Genomic DNA, 15,007 nt, shown 5'->3' with positions numbered 1-15,007 from the left:
GCCTTCCTAATGTGTTCGCTGGAAGGTCAAAGGGTCGAGAGCAGGCGCCAGTCTCTATCCAGATACTGTCAGATAAGCAGCCCCTCTGCAGGCATGTGGTCAAACTGGTCTTTAGGAGCAAACATTTTACAACAGGCTCTGGCCACTCAGAGACTAGGAATAGCCCCTAGGAACTAGGCCATCTCCAGGTGGTTGTTTTTCTAGGGTGGGAATATTCTGGGGTCTTGATGCCAGAGGAGGGGTTCTTCTCCACCCAAAAGACATACCTCAATATTCTGGACCTTTCTTAAAACCAAACTTACACATACATGTTTCTGGCCCTGTTTGTTCTTTGTTGTGTAGCCTGAAACTACTGTGGTTTCAGGGTGCACAGAACCTGGATATTTTTTTTATGTATAATTCTGGTCAAGATTATAGAGATATCAATTTTTGTGTTGAAAAATACAGCTTGCTACATAGAATCCTTGCCTAACAAACATAATGTTCTCCTTGGCAAATCCGTAACAGTCATTTCTTTTTTTCTTCTCTTTTCTTCTCTGTTCTTTTTTTTTTTCCTTTTGCATTTTGTTTGTTTGTTTCTTTGTTTTTGGTTTTAATTTCAAGACTAGGTTTCTCTCTGTAGCCCCTGGAAGTCCTGGAACCACTCTGTATATAATTTCAGTATCTTGAAGGTTCTCCACACTGATTTTCAGAGTGATGACATCAGCTTGTGGCCACACCTCCAGTGAACAAAGGTTCCCTTTTCCCACATAATTGGCAGCATTTGTGCTTCACAGGTTTCCTGAGTTTAACCACTGTGGATTGGGGGAAGATGAATTTAAAAGTAGTTTTCATTTGAACTTTTCTAATTGCTAAGGGTGTTGAACACATTAGAGATTTGGTTTTTTACTTTAATCGTTTTTTATTTTCTATCCTAAGACCTCTGTGTTCAGATCCATAGACCCTCTTTCTTTTTTTTTTTTTAATTGGGTCATTTGATATCTTGATTTTAGTGGTCTGTCAGATTTTTCTTTGTTTGGGTACACTGTGGTTGTCTTCAGACACCCCCCCACACACACACACACACAAGGGCATTGGACCCCATTACAGATGGTTGTGAGCCACCATGTGGTTGCTGGGAATCAATACCTCTGCAAGAGCAATCTGTGCTCATAACCACTGAGCCATCTCTGCAGCATGACATTTTTTTTTGACACGTGTATATGTAGGAATGAATCCATGATCTCTCTTGTCACTATGTCTAATTGTTAGTGTATACAAGGGCAACTGGATTTTGTAACTTGGTTTTGTATCCTGCCACTTTATTGATTTTTTAAATATATGCCTGTATTTGGCTTGCAAGCATTTTCCCCTTTAATTCTCAACATCATGTAAAAAGTTCAGGCAATGCAGTTGCGGGAGACATCTCCAAACCCAGGGCTGATGGAGCTGGGTGTCAGGTGAAGATTCAAAGTTCCCGGGAGTCATGGGATGTCCTGAGATGTTCAGTGATCGAATTTGTTGGATGTCTTATTGAAGAGTTTGTAGAAGGAGTGAGGGACCTGGAGTGGCTACGAACTCCATAGTTGGACCAACAGGATCAAGTCACTCTTGGGAGCTCTCAGAAAATGAACCACCAACCAAAGTGTATACACCGGCGGGACTTAAACCCCCATATATATGTAGCAGATGTCCTGCTTGGAAGGTACCTGGAGGAAATGGGGCAGTTATCATGATATAAAGTGAATAATATAAATTAATGAAAAAAATAAACAAAAAAGAAAAACAAACAAAACCAGATTGCAGTTGACAAAGACACCTGACATAGTCATCTGACTTCGAGTGCACAAGCATACATGGACACACCACACCAACACATGCATACATATCCCTTGGGCAATCACCATAAAGAGAAACTGATGATGTAGGAAGTGAAATACTACCTCTCCATTTTGATCTCAGTCTACATGATTTTGAAGCAATTTTTAATTCACTGAAGTCTTTACCCAGAATTTAGTCTTGCCTGGTATTAAGGTCATGGTACATTTCTTTGAAATTTACTTGTCTGTTTCTGCATTTTTAATATTTCATTTTCTGGCAGATTTTTCTTTTAAGATACTTTCATTTTATATATATTACAGAACACATACACCCCCACACATGCACACACACAGCTTTCTTCTGCATGAATGGCTCTGCACTACATCTGTGCAGTTCCTGAGCAGTCCAGAGGAGGGCTGAGGATTCCCTGGGACTGGAGTCACAGATGATTGTGAGCTACCATGTGCTAGGTGTGTGTTCTCTGATTTTTCTGTTCTCCTCCTGTTGGTTTGATTGTTTACTTTTCATATGATGGTGTTTGTTCTATTACAATATATGTATACATTTGTTATGTTTTGTTGTTATCTATCAGAAGCCTATTCCTTCCTCAGAAAGAAAATAGGATTAGACCAGGATGAAAGGGGAAGAGGGAGTTACTGGAAGGAGTGGAGGGAAGGGTAAGGCAACTGTAATCAGGATACATTGTATGACCGAAGCCCTATTTTTAATAAAAAGAGGGGAAAAGAGAAAAGAGAAAAAAGTTCTCTCCTGTAACTTACACTAGCAAAAGTATTGTCTTGTACTACTTTTCATATAGACTCTAAATATTGATAAAAATAATTGTTATACATTATGTTAATAATGTATAACAATTTATGATATGAATATAAATATATAATATAATATTTTGCTATAAAACATTAATGTAAATACATTATATTAATATAAAATATTACTATAAAATGTAATATATACTATAGGTAATACTAATTTAACTATATAATGTTGTCCACATATTTATCTTCTTCTGGCACAATTCATCACACTCTGTAATTCTTTTTTTACACCCTAAGTCCCAAGGGCCTCTCCTCCCACTGATGTCTCATCAGGCCATCCTCTGCCACATATGTGGCCAGTACCATGGGCGCCTCCATGTGTATTCTTTCATCGGTGGTCCAGTCCCTTGGAAATCCAGGGGATCTGGCCAGTTAACACTGTTGCTCCCTTCATGGGGCTGCAAAGCCCCTCAGCTCCTTCAGTCCCTTCTCCAACTCCTCCATCGGAGAACCCTGTGCTCAGTCCAATGGTTGGTTGTGAGCACCCACCTCTGTATTTGTCAGGCTTTGGCAGAGTGTCTCGGGAGGCAGCCATATCAGGCTTCCATCAGCAAGCACTTCCCAGCATCTACAGTAGCGTCTGGATTTGGTAGCTATATATGGGATGGATCCCTAGGTGGTACAGTCTCTGGGTGGCCTTTTTTCACTCTCTGCTCCATACTTTCTCTCCATATTTGCTCCTGTGAATATTTTGTTCAGCCTTCTAAGAAGTAGTAAAGCACCCACAGTTTGGTCTTACTTCTTTTTGGGCTTCATATGGTCTGTGAATTGAATCTTGGATATTCTGAACATTTGGGCTAATATCCACTTATTAGTGAGTGCATGCCATGTGTGTTCTTTTGTGACTGAATTACTGTATTTCTGTATGAGTGTGTATCTCTACTAAGTGTGGTATAATGGTTAAGTGTGTGAGTATGTGTGAATGTGTGAGTGTGTGCATGTATATGAGTGTGCATGAAAGAGAGTTGTGGGAGTGAGTGTGTGTTGTGTTATTGTGTTTTGGGTGTTAGTGTGAGTGCATGTGTGACTTTAACTGAGTGTGTAAGGTGGAGTGTGAGTGTGTGTATATGAGTGTTTACATGTTTGTATTTATCCATGTGTGTGTGAGTGTATGTGTTTAGTGTCTTTCGCTTAGAATAAAGTGTTCTCCCTTATTGTTTATGATCAATTTTAGTTGGAAGGCAAGGGGATTTTTGCTCAGATATTAGGATAGGACCATGTTCTTGTTTCCTGGTCCCATTTGCTTGGAATATTTTTCCACACAACCTTTCACTGTCCTTCAAGATAAGAAGAGTTTCTTTTAGACAGCAAAAGTTAGAGTTTCTTTCTTAATTTGTTCATCCAAATTGTGTCTTTTTGTGGAGTAGTTAAGGCTATGAATCGTTAAAGGTGTTATTGAAATGTGTGTGTTGTTTGCAGCAGTTTTATTGTTCTTCTTTGTTTTGTGTGTGTGTGGTCCCATGTTGTGTTTCAGTAACCATAGCTTCACCTGTTCATATAGAGTCAATTGATATGCTCATTTTTTCTCCTCATTCTGACATTTTGCCTCCAATATTCTCTGTAGAGCTGGTTTGGTGGACATGAATTCTACCATGCATGTAACAAGACCTTTTTTCTTTCTTTTACAATTTTGGTGTATAGTTTTGCTGGGTATAGTAGTCTAGACTGGCAGTTGCCATCCTTTAGAACATTGCGCCAGGGTCCTCAGGATTTCCGAGTTTCCACTGAGGACTCTGGTGTTGTTCTAATGGACTTTTTCCTCTTTATATGAGAATTCCTTTTATTCTCTTTTGGCTTTGATGCACCCTGCAGAGTTTCTTTTCCAGCTCAATTTGTTGTTTCTGGTTCTTGTTTTCTAGTAAGAACTCCAGAAACGATCTATGAAAATACATCCTTTGTACTTATCACAAAAATCAATTTTGAAATTGAGGTTTCTGCTGGCTTCTTATATTTTATCTATGTACTCTAGGTCCTGAGAGAAAACATCATCCCATGCCTCTCTCGGCTCCCTTAAGTGAAAGATGCCTCTCTTGCATCTCTGTGAATGACCAGCCCGTATTTCCAGGATGAGGAGTGAGGGGTACAGCATGGCAGAAGGTGCAAGCAGCTGGGGTCTGAGTTTGACAGGGCATCTAATCATGAATTCCAGCCCCACAGAAGATGGGGAGAGTGTCAGCTTCTGCATCTGTAATGAACACATTGGCAACTATGGTCTCTGGTAAATTTGCATCTCTGAATCTTCCATGACTCTGGAAGATCTCAGGCACACAGTGCCATAGGGTGAATACAGTGATGTACACTCGGTGTTCTTGGATTGTTGTTTTATGAAACGGATTTATTTTAGTCCATGTAAAGTAGTCTCTCAGGAATATTATCACCAAAGTGACTTGCTTATAGAGATTTATAATTTAGAATAAACATAATTAACACAACAAGAATTTCTCTATTGTACTGAGGTATGATGTAAAATGTATTGATACGCTATACTATTTCAAGGAGATAATTGGACTTCTGTGCTAAAGCAACTTTACTACTAAGCCTATGGTGATAGAAGGAAAAGAGCAGCTAGGAGATGTTCTCCTCATAATCTTGCAGAGAAGCAGAGACGTCTAATTTGTACCACACAGCCACCAGGATTTTTTCATAGTTTTGTTTTGTTTTTGTTTTTTTTTCATCGTGAAAGGCTCCTGAATGAGAGATTCCATACTTCTTCTGGAAAAATTATTTGAGTTCGAACATGTTGATCTCTGAACTGGGGGCCATGATCCTGATAGTGAGGGCCAGCATTCTTCAGCTGGTATACTGCTGGCACATCAATGTAGGTAGAGTGTTTCAGAATTACCGTGACCAGAACATGAACAAAGTTGTGTTCTTGAATTTTAAGTTGTAAGTGTTTACCAGGAACTATTTTAAAAGTTACAATATGGAAAAAACAGAGCTTATAAATATATATTATACTAAATCAAAAGGCACATGGGACAATTATATTGAAAATTCATATTGTTATTGAAATATAATCGCTTCAGATATAAGAGTTTAATAACATATCGTTAGGAGAAGAAAACAATTCCTCTCTCTATGTTGCCTTGGCGATAGTGGCACTGCAGGGTTCCTCCACAGTCTTCAGGAAAGATGTTCTGAGAAGCAGGAGGAGAACTTCTGAGACCTTATAGCCTCTTATACCACCTGTATTGTTCTCTCCTCTTCTGAAACCATCTCTACAATGAGTGAGAAGAAGGAATTGGTTCAGAGAAGCAAACTTTTAGGACCATAATTGAAAAAAAAGCATACCATGTAAGTTCATATATCAGTGTTACTTTAACCTGGTGTCTAACCCTTCTTTCTAATTTTCTGAGGGACTAAAGGGTTAGCAAGCTGTTCAGCGCTTGCCTAGAATGTTGTAGACCCTGCTTTCCACAGCAGCACTGCAAAATAGTCCCAGAAAAGTATTCAAAGGTTGCTCACCTTGTTTCCCTCTCTACTGAATTCACATTTTAGCAAGTGGGCAGCATTTTCAGGCAGATGCACCAGCCTATTCACCAGCTTTATGAGTGCTGGGTTCAGCCTTTCAGCTATGGCCTAACTAATATTCCTTCTGCAAGGATAAAATTTACGTTTGGTTTTGAGCATTTGAGATAGATTATGATTGTGCAGCTCCTAACTTCAGTATGATGTCACAGAGTAACTCTACCTTAAAACACCAGCATTACAAGGAATTGCACATAGTTATGTATGTATGTCTGTATATGTATACATAATTAATGTAATCATCTCTACTAAATACCTGTGTTATAAGTTAAGACATCTGTATTTATAATTTACCTACAGAGTACATGTATGTGTAATAGGTATGTGTCTAAGAAATGAAAGTCGTTCAGTGCTCTTCTTTATTTGTTTAGGAAGTCACGTTCCATTTTGAAATATGCCCTTTGTGCATGGTGAGGCTTCCTTATTCCATGTCTACTCACAAAGACCTTAGAGCTGAAAAGTAACTTGGTGCAGACAGCAGAGACAGCTCAGTGGCTAAGAGTCCTTGCTGCTCCTGCACATGGGCCAGAGTTTGCTTCCCAGTGTCTGAGCCTGGTGCATCAAGATGACCTCTAAATCCAGCTTCAGGGAATAAGTGTCCTCCTCTGGATTTTGTAAATCCAGGGTCAGGGAATAAGTGTCCTCCTCTGGATTTTGTAAATCCAGCGTCAGGGAATAAATGATCTCCTCTGGATTTTTTTGGCACTTGGCCACATATTTTATACACAGAGACATACACATAGTAAAAATAAAACAATCTTGGAAAATACTCTGAAACAGTTTTATGTTAACAATTTCATGGATAAGATGAATGCGACCAAGACATAAGGCAAGTTGTAAACTGGCTGTCCTGCCAAAGGTCTTTCTTTGGTTTACTGACCTTCACTATGGCTTCATTCACACCCATCCATCGGGCCAGTTGTTTACTGAGGGTAAAAGGATAGATGTTCAGTATTTACCGATATACATGAAAGAAAAAAATGTGAATCATCTTATATATTTGCTTTAAAATGTTGGTCTCATTCCCCAACTTCTTTGACATTTATCTGGAAGGATTTGAAGATTTAAACAAATTCTATATGTAATTTTATTTATTATTAATGGACCGTTCATACACATGAGCATCCATGCATGCCCCTAGAAAGCATTATTAAAAGCCACAACACAGGCGTCAAAAACCTTAAGGAAATGCTGTCAATATTCTCTGTGGTGGTGTATGAGACCCTGCCTCTAAAAACAAGAGAAAAGCAAACAGAGCAATAGTTGCAAAGCAAATGCACACAGGAATGCTGTGAGAGGCCCTTTGTCAGGACAGAAGGTTAAACTCAAGAGAAGATGGATTAATAGGGAGGACAGGAAAATTTCTAATGTGCCATTAGTATAAGAGGACTTCTAATGTACAGAGTGTTGGGGGAAATGAAATGTTACATTTCTTTGAATTACTCTTTGGGGGTGTGTATACACACATACACACACACTCCTATGCCCTAGTGAACATGTAGATGTTAGAGGGCACCTACTGGAAGTTAGTTTCCTTTTTCTATCATATGGATGTGGATACTGGGGACAAAACTCTGGTTCTCCAGGTTGGTGGCAAGTACTTTTACCCACTGAACCATAATCTCACAAGCCTTGGGCAAGAAAATATCAAAAGCACTTCAGACAGAAAAGAAACAATCAAACAAATCCACAAAAGAATCAAAGAACAAGAAAAACAACCCTCCATAGTACTGGCAAATGCTTCTTGGATTCCCAGAATGACAGAGGATGGAAATTCAGACAATGGGTCCCTGTGAGTTCCAGGTGAGCCTGGACTACAGAGTGAGCAGACAAGAATAAACAGAAAGGGAAACCCAGCTAAGCTGAACATGCCTTAGATCTCAGCACAAAAGCTCTTACACATGCTCAATATTAAGTCCTGGTTTTGTGGACCATTTTCTGTGGGCAGTTTGGGGGGGGGAAGCAAAGCCAAAAAAACTAGGAGAATGTTGGGAGCCAGGCTTGGTGGAGCATGTTGTCCCAGCACTTGAGAGGCAAAGGTGGGAGGATCTCTGTGAGTTTGAGATCAGTCTGCTGCTATAATGTGAGTGCCAGACCAGGAAGGGATTCCTAGAGAGATCTTGGAGGTGGTCGGTAAGGAGAGAAATTTGTCAGTGAGTTTCTAATTATAAAACACTTAAAGGAAAAATACATGATGTACAGATATATCAAAAACTTTAAGAACAGCAGGATACCCCTCTGTAGTATGGCAACCATAGCTCAGCCTTGCATATCTCTTTTAAAAGAACATAACTACTGTAGGAGACATGGACGGAAGTTTTGTACTTGGACTCATGTGAATACTGTATGAAAATACCTTCAAGGTCATTTTGTATGACTCTTACCCCTACCTCGGAACCATAGTGGAGGACACTGGATCTGGCAGTCTGAATTTCCCAGGTGATTAGGATTTCAAGAGGCAAGAGTTTGTGGGGACTGACAAGATGGCTAAGTGGGTCCCTGTGCTTTCCGGATAGCCCTGATGTTCTCAGTTTGATGTCTTGTACCCACATGATGGATTATAAAACTAAACGCTGTAAGTGTCCTCTTGCCTCCTCATGTGCCAGGTGGTGCATATACTCACACACATGCAAATCCACCGACCCGCCACATGCCCACCCCCACCAAATAAATGAAGGTCTGTATTTAAAATATAAATTCAAAAACGAGGCTCTGTGGGGGAGCAGGGAGGAGGTTAATGGTCACTTCGGACCAGCACTTGCTCCCATCAAGTAGGAGAAAAGGCCAGGCAATCTCCTCACCTTGCTTCTAGACTGAGAAATTAATTCATCCGGAAAATTCTCTCCAGTTCGTCCAGCTGCCACTGGGTGAATCTATGGTGCAATCGACGTCGTGGCACCTGCCTTGGCGCTTCAGCCTGGTCACTCTCTCCTTCAACATGCTCAGGAATCTGCTCCCTCACTTCCTGCTCATTCTTCTCACCTCCCTTGGTGCCACCATCTTCCTTGTTCCTGTCTTCCTCTACAAGGCCTGCAGTGCCAGCAGCGGCGGGACTCTCTCCATTTAATGCTTCTTTTCCTCTACCCCTTGCGGCTGTGGCTCCCAATGCCGACTCCACCTGTCCTCCATCTTCTTCATTTTTTCCCTCTTCAGCCGGCAAAACCTTGGTACCTGGAGGTGGGAAAATAGAGAAAAGTCAACCTTGCCGCCAAAAGTAGGCAGCAAGTCGCAGAGATGACAGCTGCCCATGGCGCCATTCCCATCATGCCTCCCGAGCCACCTCCATGTCTCTCAGGGATATAGTTATATCACCATTCCACCTACCTACTGACCATTCCAGCTACGTACTGACCATCTCCTGTACCCTCACCCTCATATACTACCCGAATGAACAAGTACTTGATGTTGTAACAGTCCATACCTTGGGTGCTGTCCATTTTAGTCTCACATCCGTTGACTGACCTTGAAGCTCTGTGGTAATCCTGAGGTAGTTCCGGTAATAGAGCAGAGCGGTGACCGTTGACCTGGAAGAGATTTCTTCCAGCCCGTTCCACATTACTATGTATCCAGTTAGAGATGGAACGTTCTGGCTTCATGCTCATCACCTGTTGCTATGGTGAGGTAGGTGCCCAGAGGTGCTATAATGAGGACCATTAGGTGCTCACCCTGAGGTGCCCTGGTGAGAGGAGTTTGTTGCTGGGATGAGCAGGGTATGTTTTCAGGGAGGACACAAACCTCGGGGAAGTAGAGATGCAGAAATAACCTTTGAAACTGCATCTCAGCTGACTTCTCTGACCTTATTGAATTTTATTCCTACCGAGGGGATGGTGGTCAACTGTGTAGAAGCCAAGTTGTGGGGAGCAAGAAAATATCTCCCAGTAACTCTGGAGCCCTTGAGGAAAATGTTTGTAGAACTACCTCTTGGTCTAGTGCTCCACATTGATTCCCTGGTAGGTGGCAGAGAAAAGAAGTTACATCAATGTGATTATCTAGGAGGCCTGTTCCTTTGGGCTGTCACAGAAAGTGAACTTAGATCCTGTGATGGTTTGAATGAGAATGACTGCCTATAGACACATATATTTGAATTCTAGGTCTCCAGTTGGTAGAAGTACTTGGAAAGGACTGGGGGCTATAGCCTTGTTAGAGGAGGTCTGGCTTTGTGGGAAGAGGCTTATTGTTAGGCGTGGGCTTTCAGGTTTCAAAGGCCCACACCATTCCAAATTAATACATGTCCCCTCTCTTGAGAGCCTGTTGGTGAAGAAGATACAAGCTCCCAGCTACTCCTCTAGTGCCATGCCTGCCTACCTGCTGCCATGCTTCCTGCCATCATGATTGTGGATTCACCCTCTGAAACTCTAAGCAGGCCACCAGGTAAAGAGGAGGGTAGCTAACACAGAGCTTGTTGTGCTTCCATGCTCTGCCTTTACAGGAGCTTGGGTAGACTTGCTGGTCCTGCTGGCTCAGAAGAACGATCAGAGGGCTCAACTTCACCAGGGCTTGCGGTGCAGGGATTCGGGTAGGTTAGTAGTACTGTCAAGTTTTGGTAAGTACTGGTAAAAGCTATGAGACTTGTCATACCTGTGCTGAGCTTTGTCACATTTGTCTCGAAGGCACACACACACGCACACACACACACACACACACACACACACACACACACAGAACTCTGAGAAAGCATGCTTTTATACCTGGGTCTCTATCCCAGGACTGTCTGTCAAGCAGACCCTGTGTTGGTATGTGCTCAGACTCGTCCCAATGCAGCCACATTTTCCCAACATGTTCTGCTCACTCTTAAAATAGAAGGCCCTGCACCACTATCATATTTCCACACTGTTTCTAGTGTAGGGTGGGAATATCCTGGAGCCCTGGAGTTTTCCTTGAGTAAGACTTAGCTCACAGCTCTGATAACTACCTCACAACGAAGCCTACATGTGTCTCTTTCCTAGTTTTTCTGCTCTCTTTGCTCTGAATCCCATCATTGCTTGTGTCAAGCACAGGAGAATTGTTTTTTCTAGACCTAGTGTAGTCAAAACAGTAAAGACATACATTTCAGGGCTAGGGCTGTAGCTCAGTTTGCATTGTCCTTACCCAGCATGCTTAAAGTCACATGATCTCTGAACTGCATTGTAATGCTATCCTGTGAGGAGGTAGATGCCAGGGCCATGCTAGTGTACAGAGTGAGTTTGTGTTCAGAGAGGGACATATGACCGCATCTAAAAATAGAAAATGACACTCTTTCTAAATAAAGACAACCATTTATTTCCCCGTTTATGATTCTGGAATCTACAGTTATGAAGTGTGCATGGAGCCTGCTTTAATTTTTATAATTTACTGACAAGTGTTGTTTTCACTTATTATATTATCTATGTGGAGAATATTCCCTGTATGTTTGTAAACAATATGTATATTGCTGCTTGTGGTTAGAACATCCACTTTATCTATTGTGCTTTATTATGGTGTGTTTTCCTTTCCTTTGGATGCTCTATTTTTATTATACATTATTAAAATAATATATTGCAATCTATATCATTTTACAACTGCCCATCTCTCACTTCATATTGTTATTCTATGTCCCTTCTTTAAAAAATATTTTTGAGACAGTGTTCGGTAAGCATCTCCAGAATGTTAATCTGTTCCTCCTGCTTCCTCCTCCTGGTTTCTGGGATAATGGCAATTGCTACCATCCTCTGTCCTTTTTGAATAATTGTTCTGGTCACATCTAGAAATATCCATCCACGGGGCTTTCAAGGCTCCTTTCACTGCCTTAAATATGCTGGTCTCAGTACTTGCTGCCCCCCATGTTCACGAGAGTGCTCTTCCTTATATTTACGTGTCTTTGCATAAGGCGCTTCTTCTTTGCTGCTGTTGTCAAGCAATCCTTTTCTTTATCAGGAGCAGGAGAGTCTTGGTGTCAATCTCAGTTTAGGGTGCTTTAATGAGGTTAGGCTTTTTCCTTGGCTAATGGTGTAGGATTTGCAGTATTTACACATTTTGCCATTATTTCTCCAAGTCTTCATTTCCCCCCTTCCTCTAGACCTTCTAATTCTTGGGCATTGTACTCAGGGGTTCTCACAATTTTTCTTTTTAAATTTATATTTTATTTCCTTGTATTATGGGATGTATGCCATGGCACATACCCACAAACCATAGGACAACCTGTGGGAATCAGTTCTGTCTTACTGTGAGGAACCTGGGCACCAAACTCAGGACACCAAGCTTGGATGCAAACATCTTTACCCATGGATGCATCCTGTTAACCCCTACATTTTTCTTTTCCTAAGGTACTTTTGCCCACTCTCCCTACCCATCCAATCCCACACTTCCCAGTACTTTCAAAATCTTCTTCTTCATTCCTCAGACTGAGTACTCTCAACTGACCCATCTTTAAGACCACCCTCTTCTCTTATTTCCATTTCTCAGACTGAGTACTCTCAACTGACCCATCTTCAAGACTACCCTCTTCTCTTATTTCCATTCCTCAGACTGAGTACTCTCAACTGACCCATCTTCTAGACTACCCTCTTCTCTTATTTCCATTTCTCAGACTGAGTACTCTCAACTGACCCATCTTCTAGACTACCCTCTTCTCTTATTTCCATTCCTCAGACTGAGTACTCTCAACTGACCCATCTTCTAGACTACCCTCTTCTCTTATTTCCATTCCTCAGACTGAGTACTCTCAACTGACCCATCTTCAAGACTACCCTCCTCTCTTATTTCCATTCCTCTGACTGAGTACTCTCAACTGACCCATCTTCTAGGCTACCCTCTTCTCTTATTTCCATTCCTCAGACTGAGTACTCTCAACTGACCCATCTTCTAGACTACCCTCTTCTCTTATTTCCATTCCTCAGACTGAGTACTCTCAACCCTCCAATCTTCAAGTCTAACCAGTTCTCTTATTGGCTGCTGCAGTGATTTTTATTCAATGAAGTTATTTGTCTTTACTTTATAAATAATTCTGTTAGGATATATACTTTATTTCATTTATTTATTGCTGAGGGGAAGGGACCAGTGCTTCCTATGTGGATATCACAGGACAACTTTCTCTCCTTCCATTATGTGGGTCCTGGGTATGGAAATCGGGTCATTAGAACTGCTGGTAAGATATTTTATATTCACAGCTACCTAATGAGTCCTCATGTTATTTTTTATTTATAGATTTTTTTTATTTTTTATTTCTTCTGAATTTTTAATTGTTATCTGTAAAACAGTTTGATAACCTTTGTCAACACTTTTCTCATGAGTTCCTCTAATTCCTTTTTTATAAATTCCATTATTTTTTACAACATTTATAGTGGAAGTATTAAAAGCTTTGTGTGTCAATCCAAATACATGACTGACTTCTCTCTTTTAATTAAAACAATTTCACCCTATGCATGTGTAGTCTGTGCATGTGTTTACACATGTATTTTCAAGATAGGAACCCATCTGTTCACAAGGCTGGGCAGAGGTCAACATTGAGGGACAACCTCTAGCACTTTGCATATTATTGTAAGTTTTTTTTAAATTTATTTTTGTTGTTAACAGCTGAGCCATCTCTCCATCCCATATAGCTGTGTCTTCTGAGACTATGCCGGGGCCTAGCAAACAGATAAGTAGATGCTCACAGTTAGCTATTTGGTGGATCACATGGCCCGCAATTTAGGAGCTAGAGAAAGTACCCAAGGAGCTAAAGGGAACTGCAACCCTATAGGTGGAACAACATTATGAACTAGCCAGTACCCCGGAGCTCTTTATTTTAACTGCATATGTATCAGAAGATGGCCTAGTTGGCCATCACTGGAAAGAGAGGCCCACTGGACATGCAAATTTATATACCCCAGTACAGGGGAACACCAGGGACAAAAAGAGGGAGTGGGTGAATAGGGGAGGGGGGAGAGTATGGGGGACTTTTGGAATACCATTGAAAATGTAAATGAGGAAAATGTGTAATAAAAATATATAAAACATTTATTTTTGTTCTTTTTTTCTTTTTTCCCCGCATACATGTAGGCAGCCAGAGGAGGGCTAAGGAAACAAGTGTTCCTTGATCAGCAGAGACCTCAGACATGCCTGGTTTTCTTCCAACTTGCTACATTCCTGAAAAAGGCACATACTCAGACAATTGGAGAGGGAATCACCTTGGACTATTTTTGTTATATTAACTGCAAGTGTGTGTGTGTGTGTGTGTGTGTGTGTACAGATGCCTACAGAGGCAGACTGTTGTGTTTTTGGAGGTGAAGTGAGAGGTGGTTGTGAGCCTCCTGGTGCAGGAGGTTGACAGGAGTCTATCTGAGTCCTCTGGAAGACAAGTACATACTCTCCAGACTCTTGATTTTCATTTATCAATGATGTGCATATATGTGTGCCTGATGGTGGTTTGTGCACATATATGTGGATGGCTGTAAAAACCAGAAGAGTGTCAGATCACATGGAGCTTAGTTACATTGCATTTTGACTGTCTGTTTTGTGTGCTGGGATTCAAGCTTAGGCCCTCTGCAAGAGCAGCATGTACTCTTACTGCAGAGATATCTCTCTAGCCAGCCCTAGGTTAGCCTCTTCTGGATCCCATTATGGCTCTAAATGTCAGCCCATAGTTATAACTCGGCAGGATGACCAGCACCCTCTTTGAAGCCACCTTTCTCGGTCTCAGAACCCAGTGAAATGTTGGCTACTGTTTTACATCTATGTTGGGGGTCACAATCATGTCTTCCTGCTGGCTGGCAGTCACTTTCCCTACTGAACCATTTCCCAGCCCCACATTTAAAAGTGAGATGGAGGCCTCATTTAGTGCATGCAGGCTGTTCTTGAACTTGCTGTGTGGCCAACGAGGGCCACTTCATTCAAAAGTCCACTTCTGA

At 41.3% G+C, this 15,007-nt stretch overlaps 1 non-coding gene and 1 pseudogene across 1 annotated transcript; both read right to left on the bottom strand.

The window, feature by feature from the left end:
• On the bottom strand, positions 5,805-9,767 carry Rhox3d-ps (reproductive homeobox 3D, pseudogene; annotated as a pseudogene).
• On the bottom strand, positions 14,152-14,294 carry Gm26494. The gene has a single exon (XR_003953174.1). It is a non-coding gene; the product is annotated as a small nucleolar RNA SNORA67 (small nucleolar RNA).
• Between the last annotated feature and the right edge of the window lie 713 nt (positions 14,295-15,007).

The sequence above is a fragment of the Mus musculus genome, chromosome X (assembly GCF_000001635.26).
Source record: "Mus musculus strain C57BL/6J chromosome X, GRCm38.p6 C57BL/6J".
NCBI lineage: Eukaryota > Metazoa > Chordata > Mammalia > Rodentia > Muridae > Mus > Mus musculus.
This window is presented reverse-complemented; position numbering and strand designations above follow the sequence as displayed.